Here is a 21149-nt window from a genome sequence, read left to right as displayed (position 1 = left end):
TCGAGAAGCCCGTGTTTCTGTTTGTTTGTGTACCAAGACAGGTGGAACTCCGGGGTCTTCGGGTGTTGTCCCTGACACCTCTGGACGGAACCAAAAAAGTCCAGAACTCCACATCCATTAAGTGCTGACAGGTCCCTGCTCCGCCATATCTCAGCTCCTGTGGGGTCAGATTAGTGGACACTCCCCCTCCGCAAATAACTGCTGCAGCTGCTGACAGATCTACTAGGACTTCCTAAGGGCCTTGAGCTGCAGACTTGAAATACCTTCAACTGAGAGGTAAATCCCCTACTTACGGCAAATCCTGAATCCAGGGCCTGGTCTCACAGTGGGTGCCCCACCTACACCACTTAGAACACATTCTGCATGCATTACACAGACTGCATCACGCTTACAACATCCAAAACCACTCAGACCTCACTTAGCCCAGACCGCTGTGCTTTTACACTCTTACACAAACTAGCCATAGAGCAACTGCACCACCCAGACTGCACAACTCTACACTACGCAGGTCCCTTAGTGCCCACAAAAGTCACTCAACTGTACACCTTAGAGTACAACATGCGCAGCTTTTCACCTGCACCACCCTAACTGCGCAGTGCCACACCTGCCAGGTCCCACTCCATCCCTTACCCTAGCACCACACTCCGTACACTAGCCAGCACTCTGTAAATACAACATTCAGACCAACCTGTATATACACCTTCCATACCATACCGAGTCCAAACCACCTGCACCACACTAATCAGGCCACTCTGAACAAATAATTGAGACCCACATGCACATACATTTACCATACCACACCAAAATCCCTACAAAACTGCTTTAGGTTACCCAAATCTTACTTGTTTCAACTACTCATAGACCACTGTGTGTCTAAACTACCCATACTACACTGTTTCAAGACTTGTACCATTCTGCACTAAATACCACAACACACCTAATTCCACTCACACAGCATTGCAACTATACCACACTTCGCCCACAGCAACCACACCACACTACATTTACAATACATCATTTGGGGCCTACACACACAGTCTACACCTCACCTACAACACATTATATCTTCATCACCCACTCCTCAGTGTGCCTGCAAAACAGATCACAAGGTGGTCAGAATACACAACGTTATAACTCGCAGGTCACACTGCCCTCACAAAGCTAGGACCATTGTTCATTTGTACACCACAATTCCCCCACTGTGCACGTAGCTCACCCACTCCACAATGCTTTACTACCCATTTGATGCTATACTTACACTGAAGGCACTAAACTGAAATCAAAGTGTGTCTACAACACAAATTACACTTTATAATTACACCAGAGACCATTGCGCCTACATGGAGGGATGAAGGAGTTATGTGGCAGTGCAGGACCAAGTTATGCTACAGGGTTGATTGGCAAGAAAAAACAAGTTATGCCAGAAGGAAAGACAAATTATGCAGTTTGATTAAATACAATTGAAGGCAAAAAATGCTGCACATTTTTAGGCATTATAATCTAGTAAATGTTTACATTTTAACATGCCCTGATAAACAAGCATTGCCATAGCCAATAGGTTTCCCTTTTGGGACCTTATAAGTATTTAGTTATGCAGCACAATATCCTTGGTGCAATAACATCAACTGTTGCATGGCTAAACACTTAATAAGGTCCCAAAGGTGAGACCTATTGGCCATGCCAATGCTTGTTTTAGTTTTCCTCAGTTAACTTTATTTGTTGGTTAAGTTATATACATACAATGTTTTATATTTTTTGTTAACCCCTTCGCTGCTAGGTATCCCCCCCCCCCCGTGCTAAGCCTTTTTTTGGCTATTTGGGGTACTTCGCGCTTAGGACCCTGTAACTTTTTCACCACATAAGGTATCCACGCCAAATTTGCGTAATTTTTTTCCAACATTATGGGGATTATAAAAGTAACAAGGTTTGGGGATTCCCCTGGAGGAGACCCAGAAATTAGCCAAAACACAGCAAAATTTTGTTTTTTTGGGGTAAAATGCGAAAAAAGAGCTACAGATGAAAGTGCCTGTTTTTTTCCCTGCAAATGGTATAAAAAAGGAGTTGTAGTGCTGAAATCACCATCTTCCCAGCTTTCAGGAACAAGCAGAATTTTGTCAGAAAACCAACAGTTTTTTACACAGTTTTGGCATTTTTCTGGGACATTGCCTATTTTTGCTATTTTTTGTGCTTTCAACCTCCTTCCAGTTAATGGTAGAGATGGGTATGAAAGCAATAATTTATCCAGAAAAGCTATACATTTTAGAAAAGTAAACAAAATTCTGAATTCAGCAAGGGGTCAATTGTGTAGATCCTTGAAGGTTTCTTTATAGAAACTAACAGTTAAATATAGGAAAAATTGAAAATTAGTTGAAAAAACAGCCTTTGTGTCAACGTTTTCACCTGTAAATTTTTCTGATTATGACAGCTCTTAGAAAGCAATATACCGTTGCATCCGCTGGACCTCACTGGTTGTGGGTATATATCAGACTTGTAGGTTCACCCACAACCCGACACACCCAGAGCCAAATACTGAGCAGCGACTTGCAATGATTGTTTATAATGTACTGGGTATATAGCAAATATTCTGGGAAAATGTATACATGGAAAAATCGGTATGAAAGACACCGATCTATTTCTGAAATGGGAACAAAATATAGATTTTTGAAACAGTAGATATTTGCACATTTCCAAAATTGGGAATACTCATACTAGCAGGAGAATTATTGATCATTTTTCAAAAATACTTCTTTTTTACATATTGTCTTTCATTTGGAAGGCAAAAATGTATCGAAAGTCAATAGGTAATAACAGTTGCTTTACAAATATGAATTACCCTAAGTCTCCCGATAGAAATGGTACCTCACTTGTGTGGGTAGTCCTAGTAACCACGACAGGAAACGGCTCACAACGAAATGTGAACCCACCACAATTTCACAATGAAAAATTTCCCTTTTTCTGCAAAGTGCCTAGCTGTTGCTTTTGAACCTTAGCTCTACCAGCACCTAGGGAAACCTAGCAAACCTATACAGTTTTTGAAATATAGACACCCAGAAGAATCCAGGATGGGGTGACTTGACTGGATCACACCAGGTACTGTTACTAAGAATTCCTTGCAAACCTAGAAAATTGTCAAAAAAAACCAAAATTTCCTCACATTTATGTGGTGGAAAGTTCTGGAATCTGTGTGGATCCACACATTTCCACCCACCCCGCATTCCCCAGAGTTTTCCAAGAGAAATGGTACCTCACTTGTGTAGGTGTGCCTAGTGCCTGGGACAGGAAATGGCGCAAAATGCAACACGGACACACCACATTTTCACAATGAAAAATTACCCTTTTTTTGCAAAGTGCCTAGCTGTAGATTTTGGACCCTAGATCTGCCGGCACCTAGGGAAACCTAGCAAACCTATATATTTTTTTAAAACAAGACACCGGAGAAATCCAGAATAGGGTGATTCCACTTGCTCACACCAGGTTCTGTTACTCAGAATCTCTTGCAAACCTAAACAATTGTCCAAACAAACACATTTTTCTCACATTTCTGTGTTGGAATGTTCTGGAATCTGTGTGGATCCACAAATTTCCACACACCCTGCATTTCCCGAAGTCTTGCAAGAAAAATTGTACCTCACATGTGTGGGTAGGCCTAGTGCCTGCGACAGGAAATGGCGCAAAACGCAACGTGGACACACCACAATTTCACAGCGAAAACTGATCCTTTTTTGGCACGGTACCTAGCTGTAGATTTTGAACGATAGCTCTGCCGGCACCTAAGGAGACTTAGAAAACCTATACATTTTTTTTTTATCTAGACACCCAGGGAAATACAGAATGGGGTGATTTGACTGGCTCACACAAGGTTATGTTACCCAGAATCCATTTGCAAACCTAAAAAAAATTCAAAAAACATATTTTCCTCACATTTCTATGGTGGCAAGTTCTGAAATCTGCATGGACCCACACATTTCCACAAACCCCGAGTTCCCCAACGTCTTCCGAGAAAAAAGGTACCTCACATGTGTGGGTAGGCCAAGTGGCCATGACAGCAAATGGCGCAAAACGCAATGTGGACACACCACAATTTCACAGCGAAAAATGACCCTTATTTGGCAAAGTACCTAGCTGTAGTTTTTGAAACCTGGCTCCGCCGGCACCAAGGGAAACCTAGCAAACCTACACATTTTTTAAAACTAAACACCCAGGGAAATATAGCACATTTTCCTCACATTTCTTTGTGGGAAAATTCTGGAATCTACGTGGATCCAAAAATTTCCTACCACCCAGTGTTTGCCCACTTCTCCCAATAAAAATGGTACCTCACTCGCATGGGTGGGTCAAGTACCCGCGACAAGCAAGGGCCCAAAACGTATTGAAGAGACATCAAAATCACCTATCACAAAACAACCTGGATTTGCAAAGGGTGTCACCTGGATTTATGACCCCGGGCTTGGCGGCCATCTTGGGAAACTTCCAAGCCCACACATTTTTGAAAAGTAGACACCCAACGGAGTGCAGCGAAGTATGACTTGCATGGGTCCCCCAACATTTTCCTACCCAGAATCCATTACAAACCTCAAATTTAGCTGAAAAATCACTTTTTCCCAAATTTCTAGACACCCAGAGGAGTCCATTTTTATCCGGAGACCAAGGGGGGGGGGGGGTGAGGAACGCTGGGTGGAAGGAAATTTGTGCATCCACGAAGGTTCCAGAACTTTTCCACACAGCAATGCAATAGGTCTCGCATTAGGAAAGTTTGAGCTATTGGCATTGTAAATGACAATTCTTTTATTTATGTTTTGTTTTTGAAAATAGCAAAATTATTAGCTTTGTCATTTACAATGCCAATAGTTATAACTTTCGCAAATGTGACACCGATAGCATTTGTAATGCAATATGTGTTGTATTTACGTGACTTACATGTATTGATATTACAAATAACAATGGCTTTTAATTTTTTTTAATAATTAATACTTGAATAAAAGTTATTGTAATTTATAATTGCAAAAGCTTAAACTTTTGTAAATATCTTTTGTGAAGATTATGTTCAGTGTATTTTATTTTGACGAAAATCCAAGAACAGAAGTGAAATATTAACATCTTTTTTTTACATTTGTAATAAAGCTTGAAACATTGAGAGAACATATTTGAACCAGTTGTTGTTGAATGGTTGCACAGATTGCTGCTGTGGTGGCGCTGAGTGATGTTGTGATGGCGAACGAGTGATGCTGTGGCGTTCAGTGATGCTGTAGTAGCGCATAGTGATGTTGTGGTGCCCCTGAGTGATGCTGTGGTGGTGCTGAGTGATGCTGTATGCTATGCTATGTTTTGTTTTGCTATCCTATGTTTTATTTTGTTATGCCATGCTATGCTATGTTTTGCTATCCTATGCTTTGATTTGTTATGCTATGCTATGCTGTGTTTTGTTATGCTATGCTATGTTTTGTTATGCTATGCTATGTTTTGCTATGCTATGCTTTGTTATGCTATGGTTTGTTATGATATGCTATGTTTTGTTGTGTTTTATTATGCTATGCTTTGCTTTGCTATGCTATGTTTTTTAAGCTATGCTATGCTATGTTTTGTTGTGTTTAGTATGTTTTGTTATGCTATGTGTTGTTGTCTTTTGTTATGCTTTGTTTTGTTATGTTATGCTATGCTTAGTTATGCTATGTTTTGTTTTGCTATCCTATGCTTTGTTTTGTTATGCTATGCTATGTTTAGTTTTGCTATCCTGTGCTTTGTTTTGTTATGCTATGCTATGTTTTGTTGTGTTTTGTTAAGCTATGCTATGTTTTGTTGTGTTTTTTATGCTATGCTTTGTTTTGCAATGCTGTTTTGTTATGCTATGCTGTGCTATGCTTTGTTTTGTTATGTTATGCTATGCTAAGCTTTGTTTTGTTATGCTATACTATGGTGTGTTTTGTTATGCTATGCTATGTTTTGTTGTGTTTTGTTATGCTATGCTATGTTTTGCTATGCTCTGTTTTGTTATGTTTGCTATGTTTTGTTGTGTTTTTTATACTATGCTATGTTTTGTTTTGCTATGCTTGCTTTGTCATGTTATTCTATGCATTGTTTTGTTATGCTATGTTTTGTTATGCTATGCTATGTTTTGTTGTGTTTTGCTATGCTATGCTTTGTTGTGTTTTGCTATGCTATGTTTTGTTATGCTATGTTTTATTTTGCTATCCTATGCTTTGTTTTGTTATGCTATGTTATGCTATCATATGCGTTGTTTCGTTATGGTATGCTATGATGTGTTTTGTTATTCTATGCTGAGTTTTGTTATGCTATGCTATGCTGTGTTTTGCTATGCTATGCTTTGCTGTGTTATGCTATGCTGGTGAGGGTGTGTGAGGGTGTGTGAGGTTGAGTGAAGGTGAGTGAGGGTGAGTGAGGGTGAGGGTGTGTGAGCGTGAGGGTGTGTGAGGGTGAGGGTGTGTGAGGGTGAGAGTGTGAGGGTGAGGGTGTGTGAGAGTGAGGGGGTGTGAGGGTGAGGGTGTGAGGGTGAGTGAGGGTGTGTGAGAGTGAGTGAGTGTGAGGGGGTGTGAGGGGGTGTGAGGGGTGTGAGGGTGAGGGGGTGTGAGGGTGTGAGTGTGTGAGAGTGTGTGAGGGTGAGGATGTGTGAGGGTGTGTGAGGCTGAGGGGGTGTGAGGGTGAGGGGGTGTGAGGGGGTGAGGGTGAGGGGGTGTGAGGGTGAGGGTGTGTGAGGGTGAGGGTGTGTGAGTGTGAGGGTGAGTGAGGGTAAGAGTGTGAGGGTGAGGGTGTGTGAGAGTGAGGGGGTGTGAGGGTGAGTGAGGGTGTGTAAGGGTGAGTGAGTATGAGGGTGAGGGTGTCAGGGTAAGGGGGTGTGAGGGTGAGGGGTGGTGAGGGGGTGTGAGGGTGAGGGGGTGCGAGGGTGTGAGGGTGTGAGAGTGTGTGAGGGTAAGGGGATGTGAGGGGGTGTGAGGCTGAGGTGGTGTCAGGATGAGGGTGTGTGAGTGGTGAGGGTGATGGGGTGTGAGGGTGAGGGGGTGAGGGTGTGTGAGGGTAAGGGGGTGTAAGGCTGACGGGGTGTGAGGGTGAGGGTGGGTGAGGGTGGGTGAGAGGGTGTGTGAGGGTGAGGGTGAGAGGGTGTGTGAGGGTGAGAGGGTGTGTGAGGGTGAGAGGGTGTGTGAAGGTGAGGGGTTGTGTGAGGGTTAGGGGGTGTGAGGGTGAGGCAAGTGCTTCATTAAATTGTTGCATTGATGACATATGTCACGCACGCCAGGGTAGACAACGCGGTTCCTGTTTATTTTTTGCTGCAGGTTTGACTCTGCATTCAGAGAAAGTGTCACTGTCTAAGGGGCGGGCGGGGTGGAGGGTGAGGGTGGAACACATAACACACGGTGTTTTGGGGGAAAAGTGGCTCAAATTTAAATACGGGCATTATAAAGAGACCGCAGGAGCGCAGGTTTAAGGGTACGGTCTTTGTACAAGGGGGAGGAGGAATACATGCCAGTAGATGTTCTCAGGACAGGTGATAACTGCGTGAAGGTCAGGTTGCAAAATATGCGACTTTGCCTGCATATGCCTGCCCCAAGATCATGTGGCAAAACTGCCGCAATTCCAAAGAAAGTAGTGATAGAAAATGTCTTGCGGTACAGCGGGGATTACCTCTTCCTACAAGGGTCGGGAGTCTCCACATTCTGTGCTGGGACAAGCACCCCTTCAGCGCTTGTCACGAGACTATCATCCGGGACGTAAAAGAAACAGTGCTCATTGCGTAAGCCGCACAGCCAAAGAGAAAAAGGGGCGGCTAGAGAGGTCTACGAAAGCGAAAAGAGTGAGCAGCGCGGTTAGAGTTAGATACTGGCCAACATCCGAGATGTAGACACAAAAAGAGGACTTGATAGAAAAATCGAGCTAAATAGACTACCGTATTGGATGCAGATTTGTAAATATTTACTGTACGAACTATTCTGGGGTGAAACAAAACACTTGACTCGGCTCCATGTGAAGTGATGCATTGGATTAAAGACATTTTGAAACTAACTATTGCGATCCCGATCGAATGTGCGAGAACGGCAATGGCTGTGTAAGGAGCACGACGTTATCTTTTACCTTTGTCGCCGCTTCTCTCTTTGCTGCTGAGCTGTTGTCTTTGCCAGTGCCTGTTGTACTGGAATGATTTAGTGAAAGTATTTTTAAAACAATCCCAGATGGGCATCCACGCTGATGCACTGGCAGGTATTTTTTTAATGTTCTTTTTATGAAAGGGTTTAAAAACATGGACATCTTAGCATTTAAAAATAAGATTTTCCCAAAAACATTTAAAGATGGCTGCCCATGCATACACTTGCCGAAGAGGTTTAAGTTTAACAAGCTCTTGACATTGCTGTGCCGGGGGCGGGGTGGGAGCGCATTCCTTTGAAGTCTGATGCCGAGGCTCAGACAAATAGTGGTGCGTGATGTGCACGCGGGGGGGCGGGGGAGCGGCAGCCTTTGAAGTCTGATGCCGAGGCACAGACAAATGGTGGTGTGTTACGTGACTGGCGATGGCGTGCACGCTCATAGATTACATGTACTGTACGTGATCCGCAGTTTGGTAGAGTTTTTGAACTGCCTACTATAATCTCGCCTATCTATCCCTGTGGGATAGAATACTCGAGACCTAAAAAGGGTCAGTTTTCACTGTGAAAATGTGGATTCCATATTGTGTTTTGGGCCATTTCCTGTCGCGGCCAGTAGGCCTGACCAGTACCAACATCCACCGACCATCCACGCAACCTAGGATTCATCCTTGACTCCTCCCTCTCCATGTATAAGCAGGTCAACGCCATCTCCTCCTCCTGCTCCAACACCCTCCGCATGCTCCGCAGGATCTACAAGTGGATCCTGACCGAAACAAGAAGAATGGTGACACAGGCCCTCGTCAGCAGCAGACTGGACTACGGCAATGCACTCTACGCAGGAATCCCAGCCAAACACCTACGACGACTACAACGCATCCAAAACGCCTCCGCCCGACTGATCGTTAACGTCCCCCGCCGCAGCCACATCACCTCCCACCTGAGAGACCTACACTGGTTCCCCGTCGACAAGAGGATCACCTTCAAGCTCCTCACGCACGTACACAAAGCACTTCACAACACCGGACCAGCGTACCTGAACAGCAGACTCAACTTCTACACCCCCACACGCCAGCCACGCTCTGCCAGCCTCGCCCTCGCCACTGTCCCCCGCATCCAACGAATAACCTCCGGTGGCAGATCCTTCTCCTACCTCGCCGCCAAGACCGGGAACACCCTCCCTACCCACCTACGGCAGACCCAAGACCTACTCGCCTTCAGAAAACTCCTCAAGACCTGGCTCTTTGAGCAGTAGCAGCACCCCCTCCCCTAAGCGCCTTCAGACCCTCACGGGTAAGTAGCACGCTCTTCAAGTACTCTGATTGATTGATTGAATGATTGATTGATTGATTGTATGGTTGAGTATGGTTGATGTGAAGGTGTATGGCTGATGTGATGGTGTATGGTTGATGTGATGGTGCATGCTTGATGTGATGGTGTATGGTTGCTAAGGTGTATGGGTGATGTGATGGTGAATGGGTGATGTGATGGTGTATGGTTGCTAAGGTGTATGGTTGATGTGATGGTGTATGGCTGATGTGATGGTGGATGGTAGATGTGAAGGTGTATGGTTGATGTGATGGTGTATGGTTGCTAGGGTGTATGGGTGATGTGATGGTGGATGGTTGATGTGATGGTGTATCGGTGATGTGATGGTGTATGGTTGCTAAGGTGTATGGTTGATGTGAAGGTGTATGGCTGATGTGATGGTGTATCGTTGATGTGATGGTGTATCGTTGATGTGATGGTGTATCGTTGATGTGATGGTGTATTGTTTCTAAGGTGTATGGGTGATGTGATGGTGGATGGTTGATGTGATGGTGGATGGTTGATGTGATGGTGGATGGTTGATGTGATGGTGGATGGTTGCTAAGGTGTATGGGTGATGTGATGGTGTAACACACTCTCCTTCATTAGCGGGGACGCACTATGTTTTTCACACAACGCCAACAGCTGATGTTAAGCCGAGGACAACATTTGAACCAGGGGCTCCCGACCACTGGACGGGGCACAGATGTTGTTTTGAAACACTCTTTTAACCCTTTCCAACCCCTCGCTGCTTCCCTGGGAACGGCATGTTAAATGTGAATTGTGCAATGCAAAAAGGTCCATTGTTGCGGCGGGCCTGCAGTTTGAGGATTTTTTTTTTATTGTATATAGCGTTAACTCGACACAAAGGTATTTGAGCGCTTGAAATGAGCTCCAGTGACGTTACACGAGGACATATTTATTTTCTCGTAACCACTTCGGGGCAGATTGACAAGCCCCGTGTGCCACATTTATGCCGCCGTTGCGTCACTTTTGTGACGCAGAGGCGGAGTAAACCATGTGCCATGTTGCGGCGTATTTACAACGTGACGCATCTAGGGAGATGCGTCACGGTGTAAACCCCGGCGCCACATGACACCTGTATCTGGTTTTATGTGGGTGTTTCCGCGCAGGTACGCTTAGTAAAAGTGACGCAGTGAAATCTACAAGATTTCACTCAGTCACTTTTACGGCCATGTTGTGTCAAAACCGTGCGCCTGCTTGAAGCAGGCGTATGGATTGACGCAGCATGTTAGGCATAGGGTCACCCCAAGCCTTGCTGGCTCCGCGTCGCGCTTGCGACATGACTCCAGCAGTGCACCGCCTTTCCGCCGGGGGATGCGACTTGCATCTGCCCATCCGAGCGCCACGACGCGCTGCATTGTAGTGGTGGCACACGGGTGGCCAGATGCGTCGCAACTCTTCTGGCGCATCCCTGCCGATTATCAGAGATGCGCCAAAAGTCGTAAATCTGCTCCTTGGAGATTAAGGAAAGTGCTCAGAATGACAGGATGTTAAACCGAGGACAGCAATGGAACCCGGGGCTTTTAAAATGAAACTCACAGCCTTCCATTCCTCTCATTTACACAAACACACAATCAAAAGGCATCATGCAGGCCACACCTCCACATCCGTGCATCATGCATGCCACTCCTCCACATCCGTGCATCATGCAGGCCACACCTCCACATCCGTGCATCATGCAGGCCACATCTCCACATCCGTGCATCATGCAGGCCACACCTCCACATCCGTGCATCATGCATGCCACACCTCCACATCCGTGCATCATGCAGGCCACTCCTCCACATCCGTGCATCATGCAGGCCACTCCTCCACATCCGTGCATCATGCAGGCCACATCTCCACATCCGTGCATCATGCATGCCACACCTCCACATCCGTGCATCATGCAGGCCACTCCTCCACATCCGTGCATCATGCAGGCCACATCTCCACATCCGTGCATCATGCAGGCCACTCCTCCACATCCGTGCATGCACACATGCGCCTGAACTGCAGTGCTGGGACCGAGGTGGCTGCGTGTCAGTGGACTGCACTGGCCCAGAGGCCTCACTGGTGTGAGCAGATCTAAAGGTCTGAGTATAACTACGGATTCAGAGAACAGCTAATCCCATGAGAGGGAAGGTAGGCCAACATCAAACAAGCATTGGAAATGCAAGCGGTCTCGCCTTTCATTAAGTTGAAGCCATTCGCTTTGTTAATGCGATTGTACAGCAAAGCAAAAGGCTTTAACTTACTCAAATGCGAGACCCTTTGCATCTTCAATGCTTGTTATTACTATCCAGCGCCTTGATGCCCTCCGGGGAGACTCGCAGCGCTCGACAGATCTACCGAGTGAGGGACGGACGGATGAATGGATACACAGACAGACGGACGGACGGAAGGTTTCAGGGAGCCCGTCATCAGAGCACCGGGCGGACGCTTCCGTTGCTCTGAAAATTCTTTAAACCATGGTTGAAATGCATAGTCAACTCAGGGCTACATAACATTCCCCCGCCCCACATACCCAAACCCGCAAAGGAAACACAGACAAATAGAGTTTGGGTACAAAAATTGCTGCAGGATTTATTTACATACAACATATGTAAAGATGGTGGGTTAGCTTACGGGCGATCCAGGACAGGCCGCATTCTCGCCACCTGTCCGCCTGTTTGAGCCAAACAGCACAGTGGCGAACCACCCAACTGCTGTAGAATATAATTAAATACTGACACACCCATTTGCTGGGCGTGACTAGGCAAACCCCCGGCTGCACAGGCCCACAACCGCCCGAAGGACTACTGGGGTGCCGACACGGATTCCTGCACCTCCCATGAGGTTACAGGTTAGGCTCTGGCACCCCTATGTGCCCACTGAAGTACATCATTTGCACCTCTCTTCTTCCGGATCGCCCCGTAACTCCGCCTGCAACGAAAAACAAGACACATTAAAACACCCCCACAGCCCCTACTCATGACACTCTGGGTAAGAGGACGGGAGGGAAAAGAGTGTCCCGCAAGATCGTACGGCGTCCGGGCGGCAAAGAGGCTTAGGATGGGGGCACCACAGCATAAGTACCCCTGAAGCCCCTCCCCGCCGCCCGGACGAGATTCTCGGCAAGCCGCCTCCTCCAACCGGTGAGGCGGATGTGCCGGACAGGCAAGTGGGGGCGGGACCGCCCTCCTTGACTAGGTACCCGCCCTCTTGATGGCCACTGCGTGGCCTCGGGCAGGCGCATAGTCAACTCAGGGCTACATAACATTCCCCCGCCCCACATACCCAAACCCGCAAAGGAAACACAGACAAATAGAGTTTGGGTACAAAAATTGCTGCAGGATTTATTTACATACAACATATGTAAAGATGGTGGGTTAGCTTACGGGCGATCCAGGACAGGCCGCATTCTCGCCACCTGTCCGCCTGTTTGAGCCAAACAGCACAGTGGCGAACCACCCAACTGCTGTAGAATATAATTAAATACTGACACACCCATTTGCTGGGCGTGACTAGGCAAACCCCCGGCTGCACAGGCCCACAACCGCCCGAAGGACTACTGGGGTGCCGACACGGATTCCTGCACCTCCCATGAGGTTACAGGTTAGGCTCTGGCACCCCTATGTGCCCACTGAAGTACATCATTTGCACCTCTCTTCTTCCGGATCGCCCCGTAACTCCGCCACAGCCTGTGCGGTGGTCACCGCTGCCGCACAGGCCCCCCACCATTGTTACTTATTCTACCTGCAACCTCTGCTCATGAGTTCTTATTTCAAGTCCAGAGGAAAGAGGTATAAGCCAACAGGCGAGAGGAGAACACCATCTCCCTCAAAGTACCCCATGACCTTTTCCCGAATCACGTCATGGTAAGAAAAACAGCCCACTGTGCTGCGAAACTTTGTCATGGCCGCATATATGCGCCTTCCTGCTCTCACGATAGCCTCGCTGGACTTAGCGCCCCGCCAATGTCTTCTAGGCACTGTTTCAGACCACCAGACTTCGCATTCGCGCAACATGCTGCCAACGATACCCAGGTCTGTCTACAAGCAGCCGGTATCCCCTGCCCCCCTTGGGTTTTAGGCTGGGAGCGGCTACCGACAAGATATTGTTTAAGTTAGTTTGGCAGGGAGCCCCCAAGGCTGACCTGTGCAGGGGCTTGTATGGGAAGTAACAGCCACCACGACACCAATGTGCCTAACCACCCGGGAACAGTCCCAATGCCCCATGAGGGAAGACTATCCCAGGCCAGAGACCAGGTGATGGGAAGGGCCCCCCCTGCAGAGACTCTCCCCCGGAAAACAAGCGCAGTCACAGGAAATAATCAACTGCAAGATTACGCATAAGCGACTAATCCTCCCCCGGATACAGAGTCTATTGCAGTGCGCAAAGCATATTTTGGAATGACTAGCGAATAGGTCTTACAAGAGGCAAACTGGAAGCCTCGGGGACAGCCGCGAACACTTGCCCCCCCGGATCATACCTGAAATCCTAAAAGACTTCTCGGGCCCACCCCAAACCATTATTGGCAGTCCGTACTCTGGCTGTGGAAGCCACAGCTATTCTCTGTATAACTGAATAGAGTGTTACACTGACGGCAGCAGACTGCGGGTGAGCTGCCAGCGGGCCCCCGAGCCTCGGGAAAGAAGGCAGGAGATCCAAGAAGGGGGGGGGGAGACTAAACGAATGACCCTCCCAAGCATGGCAGACCACACATGTGCCTTAATCGAGGGTACCAAGTACTATTTCTCAGTTACGAGTTGTTGCCAATCATGCAGTGCCCCCTATAAACCTGTGATTGGTACTCATTGTTGCATGCCGGGCCACATCTAAACACCCTTCTTTAGACCCTAGTTTAAGATTAAACACTCTGAAAACTCCATCCGTGTACAGGTCAGAAGTAGCCTGAGATATCCACCCCACTAAAATCGTCTGGCCTAAAAGAACATGTGTAACAGACGCTTAGGTGGAAAGAGGAGTATTACGCCAGAGGAGCCAAGGAGGGAGGAGTCTAATGTAGATCCACTCAGCTATACGGGTGACACTAAATCTCAGCCTGGGCTATCAAACAATTAAACCCCAGGACATTCAAATAATGACAATCCTCCCGCTTAACTTACTGTAGTAAACAAGAGGACCCATACATGGCAGACGACGTCTGCGAATATGAAAGTGGCATAACCAGTCTATAGGTTTGAGACATGGCATAAGAATATTAGACTCCAGCACAACGCCCATGTTAGCAATGGACTAACAGAGACCGGCCGTTGTGCCTACCCATTAGGCTGAAGACCTCTACGTGGTGAATGGGGGCAAGGAACGTGAGTGCTTTGAAAATCATATACATAGAAGGATACTGGATTTTCTTTGAAGAATATCTGCGTGTCAGATACATGTCAAACCATCAAAATAAAGTAGACGTGCCATGCCTAGACGTCCGGATACTAAGTGACGGGTCCCGAAAAGCAGCACTATCACACGCTGCGTTTTCCCTTGGTTACTTTGGGCTGAACTCGCAAGGATTGGGTGCGAGTTATCTGAGAATAGGGCCAAGGGAGTGTCATAGGCAGCGCTAAGAGGAAGAATATGGGCCCCCAGGAAGGAGGTGGGATGATAAAATGCAGCCATGGTCACTTCAGCAGAGGAGGAATCAAGTGTCCTAGGAACCCCTGCACCTGCTGCAACTACGCTCTCGATTACGCCCGTCTCAGGGAGGGAGCGTCTTCGACAATGAACAGGTGAGGGTCTTATTCCAAATGCCTGTCCAGCATCCTGCTGTAATATTCTTGGACCAGTTCTATCACATGCTATGCCGATGACAAACTGCCACCCACAACGTAGAGATCACTACCTGCAATGCTGATCTATAGCTAGATCAGGGAGTGCCAATGCTAGAATAGAGACCAGTGTCAGCACCACTTCCCGCATTTACAAGGGCCACAAGCAGTCATAGAAACTCTATTGCTGGTACGGATGAGCAGGACAAACTAGGGTCTCATCTGCAACTCATGCTAAAACCCAAAGGAGAGTTCCAAACAAAATTGGACCGAAATTGGGACCAGTGACACCACCACATCCCGAATTTACAAGGGGCAAAAGCAGTCGGTCAACCTCTATTGCTAGTAGGGATGAGCAGGACAAACTAGGGTCTCATCCGCAACTCACCTTATAACACGATACCCTTGGACAGGATGTTGCACATTCAAAGCCGAATTCCCACTGAGCCGTGCTCCAAAACATATGAACACACCGGTTAACAATTATCTGCCTAGTGAGGCTCCCGTTAACACTAAAGTGTCTTTTGATATTCACGTATGAATATGTCCCATAAACCAGTGGATCTGCAATAATGCCAGAGAAGTGGCGACTATAATATTGGCACCTGTGTTAATCAGCTAAATTAATAGCCACTGAATGCGGTTTACTTGGGGAATCATTGCATGAAGTGACCCGAAATCCGGCCACAGATTTACCGAATAAATACCCTAAATAAATTTAAAGGTAATTTAAACATCTACAGGCAAACATTCAGGGGTGAGAACCGCGTATTACAAACAGTAGAGGTACCTGCTGTGTAGTCATAATCATTTAAGAATCATCAGGTGTACGACAGTCCGGGAAATAGAACATGCCCGTTTGCAAAACAGCACTCGCGGGCAAGAACGATGATATCCTGCAGTGCTGAGAAATGACATTCTATGAGAAAACGTGGAAAGGACACAAAATTCCAGCGTGTGCGGAGAAACTGAAACCGAGAGACTGTTCCCCCTGGTGGCCAACACGCACCACTGCCCAAGCAAAAGGCCGAGCGCAACAATTGCTAACGCATCCAAGACCAAATTATGCCCAGCAATTGCCGAAGTGCGGTGTTGCTGTAAACGGCACGAGAACCAACAAAAATCCAGCAGGCAAAGGGGTGGCCAGGACATCCAGCGAAAACGTCTCTCCGCTCCCGTCGTTGCCCGGCCTAAAGGCATGTACAAGCACCCTTGTTCTGTGTACCATGGCCTGGAGGGCGGCTGTGTGGACCAAGTGTACACTGCCCGACAGGGGGGGGATTAGGGGTGGTGGGTGGAAGGCCACTCCACCAGTCTGCCACTATAAAGACGTGCATGCCAAAACACAATCAAAAGCCAACATGCCTGTGCCCCACCAATAATTAGCCCTGAAGCCAGATGGCGCATCCTTACGCGGACATCTCGCACATAATTGCCTTTTAAAATGGCCGGACATGTACGCCATTACCCGCGTGCCCCGGACATGGTGAAGCGTACTTCCCATGCCAGTGGTGGCAAGTTGACGCCATTACCCACGTGCGCCGGACAAAGTAAGAGATACCGCCCCAGGAAATGGCCGGCTGCCCAGGAGCATGGAGTCTATCTTTCCAACAGACTGTAAAGATGTCTTTATCCTCTGATCGATATGTCACTGAGGCATACATGGAAAATAGTATAGTCGAGATCCGCCTACAACCTGTTTAGGACCAGCGCAAGGACCACACAAATCAACGCATTTCAGAATGCCATCCTCTACCATACCGGAAAAGAACAAAGCCGGAAATGAATAAGGCTGCCGAGGACAATAGCGCATCACTCCCCGCATGCTTACACAACCCTTGACCCTCGGACACCTGGAGCGAAACTCCCCCTCTAGCTCCAGCCACATTTTCTCTACCGCGCCAAAGGCACAACTGAGAAAACATGGTAGTTCGCACTTTAGCACGTTTCTAATTCATCATCACAAACAATATGCAGGTATATTTCTAAACCATAGAGACAATGATCAGCACACACCGTTGGTTCATATCCTTTTTTAACTACTTTCCTGCAAAATGGTAAAGCATTTAAGTGTTGTCAAAACGCATTGCGATTGCGACCCCACGATTTCTAGATGCTCTAGATACCACCACAGATGTCACTAATACCTCAAGTAGTGTGACATATGCCACAGAAACATGTCCACTAAACCTTCTCCTCAGGTATCGTTACTGCTAATGTGACGCTCGGACCCTGCGGGAAAGTCTGCGCTAGAACGTAGTGAGCGTCGCCACTGCAGAAGGACCGCACTGCCGAACGCAAACTCCAGCGCTGGCCCGGCGCCGCATACACCTGTGTAGTCGCCCAGGGTCACATGAACGCACCATGGGAGGACAATGCGAAGCCTCCGACCCGCCTCCCGACATGGGGACCCTGGCTGACGCCTCGGAGGCAGGGGGGTGGGGGAGAAATGAAGGACATGGTTCGAGTGAACGAAGGGGCTGGCCCCACCACCCCCCGACACACACCGCAGAAAACGCGAGGACGGGCTATACACCAGCGCGCCGACAAAAGCAGATTTTCTTAACCGGGCGGTGTTCTATTACACCACGAAAATATACAGCCAAGCCTCCCGGACGGACATAGGGGTGGGAGCTAGGTGCATGGTTGCTGGCAACGAACCCCGAGACAGGTGGTGCCGCCGACTGGACCCACTCCACCAAACCCAAATTGAGCCGCCCGTTGCTAGCGTTGCTGACAGGATGGGCCTGGGGCAGGGCAGTGAACAGCAAGGCGCGTAGCCATACTAAACCGTGGCGACGGAATGTTGAAAGATGCAAAGCGTAGCCTTTTGCTATCAATACTAATTGACCTAATTTTGGTGTCAATTGGGGTACATCTGCCCGCCCCCGCCCGGAAGCCAAAGCCGAAAACCAAAACTGCACTGCGACCGTTAGACTAAATGAGCCGACGCCGCGGCTCGAACACTGGTCCCCAGCTCCAGAGTCAGCAACTCTAACCGCTGAACACGCCTCTGGCTTCGAAAATGAGCCCATCGGGCCCCTATGCTGTTACTGTGCACAATACCTCCGTCAGACATAACTGACCCCCTAACGAAGAACCTATGTAACCCTTGCTTGGACAAAATGTCTCGGACAGATGAGAGAAAAACCCCCCCCACGAGCGCCGCCTCACCGTCGAAAGCCTAATACATTTGCAAGGCAGTCTCAAAACATCACACTGGTAAGTAACAAGAAAGGGACGGCAGCGACTCGAAAATGAACCTTGACGGTATTAAACATTAACTCCTAAACAGTGAATTCACACTAATACCCGGACGTAAGGATATCCCGCTAGACAGCCACACTTAGTGGTTTCCGACAGAAGGCATAGAGTAGCGGTGGACACTAGGACAGCAATTGCATTAGTAATCGCGCCCCCAATCAACCCGGGAAAGAAAGGATATCTGTGCCCTGAGGCACCGAATGCGGCACCGTGAATCCATAACATATCATAAAACCAACAATCACGCATGATTATGGCAAGCCGCACAAACATCTCGGCCCTAAAACCGAGAAAGCGCAAGAAAACCTAGCGTTCATGCAAACAAAACGCCTCTCAGCCCCGATTCCATGAGATGGGGGCCACGACCACTGGTCAGCTCAGCAGCACTGGTAAATATGGGGACAACACACTCGTATCTCCGCAGGCCCCAGTCACAAGTGCCGCCCCACTCCGGGGCCCAAATTAAGCCTTCTTGATCCCGTAGTCAGAAGCGATCAAAAGGAAACACTTTGCATGAACGATGGTATTCCTTGAATGCAAAATACACGGTACGTGCATAATGATGAAGCGGGTAAAAATTGGCTCATCCTTCACAGCTCCCCCCCATCAACATGAGTACAACCATAACGAGTCTTGGCCTTCGCCTGAAAGCCCGCGCACCACCAAGCATGCACTATCCCTTTGCCATAATCCTCACAAAAGAAACCAAGCAGCACGAGGATACGAACCTCCGACTCCGAAGAGACTGGTGCCTAAAACCGGATCCTTTGACCGCTCGGGCCACGCGCCCACCTGTAAATAACTGTACACATTAGAATACCACACACCGCGCCATACTTGAGGGCACTGCGCACAAGCACGATGTCGCGAGAAAGCATCCAGCTCAGGCCCCAGGTAGGAGCAATCAGAAGCGCCAGATGCACAGAGCATGGCTAAGCGTACACACGGAAAAACACGCTTACCCTACCCTTCGGCCACAGCCCCGATGATCGTAGAGGGTCGGCATCGGACTCCCGGGAGAACCATTACCCCACGGACAGTCCCACCACGCGGGGCTCCCCGGACCAGCCCGCACCCCCAAAGAGAATGCGAGGAAAATCAGACGACGAGGAAGGGGGACGGACGAGGCGAAGGAGGTAGGGAGAAATACACAACATTACACACCCACGCACAACCTGGGGAAGGTTCGACCCGCCAAAATGCAATATTTGTAAATCCTACAATTGCCGCCACAATACCACACAAACATGGCCACTCCAGCGCCGGAGAGATCACACAAAAGACGCCCAAACCTTTAGGGAAAACGGGACTCGGTATAGCAAATACAGCGGGGCCCGACAAGAACAGGCCGGGCCCGCGCTGACCGGAGGACAAAGACCGGAAGGAAAACCGGACGTCCCCCCCACAGCAGCCCGCTCTAGCGGGCCGCCTCGCCAGGCTCCCACCTCACACGGAGGGAGCAGGCGGCTACAGTAAAGGGGGGGGGGGGAGAGGGTAGGCCCAAGGCCTCGCTCACCTCAACACGACGAGGTAGTCACAAAAGAGTGTCCCGCAAGATCGTACGGCGTCCGGGCGGCAAAGAGGCTTAGGATGGGGGCACCACAGCATAAGTACCCCTGAAGCCCCTCCCCGCCGCCCGGACGAGATTCTCGGCAAGCCGCCTCCTCCAACCGGTGAGGCGGATGTGCCGGACAGGCAAGTGGGGGCGGGACCGCCCTCCTTGACTAGGTACCCGCCCTCTTGATGGCCACTGCGTGGCCTCGGGCAGGCGCATTATGTAGCGCTTACCACGAAATAAAAACACATATCAACAGCCCCACCCCTTCCCATTTCTTTCTTTCCAGTAAACCCCCCCCCCCCCCCGGGGCAGTGAATACATCACCCCCTCGGCCCCTACCTTCTCTTCTCCCCCTCCTGGGGGCTGCTCTTTGCGGGGCTCCTTCAGGCCCCTCCCCGTGGACTCATCGTCGGGGGCTCCTCCAGCGCCTCGAAGGCTGCAGCGCACTCAGTGCCGCTGCCCCGGGCCCGAGAGCCTCTGCCCTCGGCCGGGAGTGAAAGTGAAGGTGAAGGAAGAGGACTTTCACCCCTGGACGCGCCGGAGATAAGGCAGCGCCTCCCCTCCTTACGAGGCGCTATCTCCGCCCCGCCCTGCCTTGATTCCGGCTCTTCATTACTTCAGTCCCAGACCTTTGTACCGGCGCAGTTTACAAAAAACCCAAGCAACGGCAAGACGAGCCCGCGAGGCGGGGGGGAGAGTGGGGGGGGGGGGGGGGGGGGGCTCCACCTTTCACCCTCAGACCCAGAACAAGAGGGAGAAGGAGAGAGACAGAGAGAGGGGGGGGGGGGGTAACCTGTGAGAGAAAGGGGCCGGGAGAGGGGGGCATGGGGTGTCTTCAGAATCCCTCGGTGTTCACCCCCCCCCCGCACTCATGTGTGTCATAGTGAGTTGTATTCACTCTAAATGACGTCAGAAGTGGAGCATTGGGGGGGGGGGGGGGCACCGGATGATGGGCGTCAGTGACGTCACACCGCAGCCCACCCGGACCTGCCATGAGCATCCAGCAAACATCTGTTCTCCTCAAAAAACACAAAAGGAAAGACCAGCCCCATAAACCAGACGTGAAGCGTGTTTATTTAATGCCCACAGACACATGGAATCCATGCACCCATTTACATACATGACACATACATGTACTGTACACACATGTGCGGCTAG

At 49.0% G+C, this 21149-nt stretch overlaps 1 long non-coding RNA gene across 1 annotated transcript in view; it reads right to left on the bottom strand.

The window, feature by feature from the left end:
- LOC144828265 (uncharacterized) overlaps positions 1 to 20486 on the bottom strand; it is a 68233-nt gene extending 47747 nt beyond the window's left edge. Inside the window, exon 1 of the long non-coding RNA XR_013610406.1 lies at positions 20331 to 20486. This is a non-coding gene — a long non-coding RNA (uncharacterized LOC144828265). The remainder of the gene's footprint in view (positions 1 to 20330) is intronic.
- Positions 20487 to 21149: the final 663 nt, after the last annotated feature.

Source organism: Lissotriton helveticus, chromosome 4_1 (genome assembly GCF_964261635.1).
Source record: "Lissotriton helveticus chromosome 4_1, aLisHel1.1, whole genome shotgun sequence".
NCBI lineage: Eukaryota > Metazoa > Chordata > Amphibia > Caudata > Salamandridae > Lissotriton > Lissotriton helveticus.
The sequence above is the reverse complement of the archived record's forward strand: the minus strand, read 5'-3'. Positions and strand labels throughout refer to the sequence as shown.